The following is a 266-nucleotide window of genomic DNA, read 5'->3' on the forward strand; positions in this document are numbered from 1 at the left end:
AGCTTTCTCCCCCCCACATCTCCGAGGCTGGAGGGAGGAGGCGGGTAAGGGAGCGTTTGATCTGCACGGGCCGAAGCTCCCACCGGCGCTGCCGGCCGGGGGCGGGAGGCAACTTCACACGACCGCCAAGCCAGGCCTAAGCAGTTAAATGTGGGCTGACACGTTAATGAATTTCACAGTACGCCTGGAAAAACTCTCACCCAACCTCAATTTACCGGCGTGGGGAGGGGACCGCGGCTGGGGGGGGAGGCTGGCGCGCTTTTCCC

At 63.5% G+C, this 266-nt stretch overlaps 1 protein-coding gene across 1 annotated transcript in view; it reads left to right on the forward strand.

Annotated features, from left to right (window-relative positions):
- Positions 1 to 266, forward strand: part of LOC104547886 (netrin-3-like) — a 20,025-nt gene that overhangs the window by 6,561 nt on the left and 13,198 nt on the right.

Source organism: Mesitornis unicolor, unplaced genomic scaffold (genome assembly GCF_000695765.1).
Source record: "Mesitornis unicolor isolate BGI_N332 unplaced genomic scaffold, ASM69576v1 scaffold891, whole genome shotgun sequence".
NCBI lineage: Eukaryota > Metazoa > Chordata > Aves > Mesitornithiformes > Mesitornithidae > Mesitornis > Mesitornis unicolor.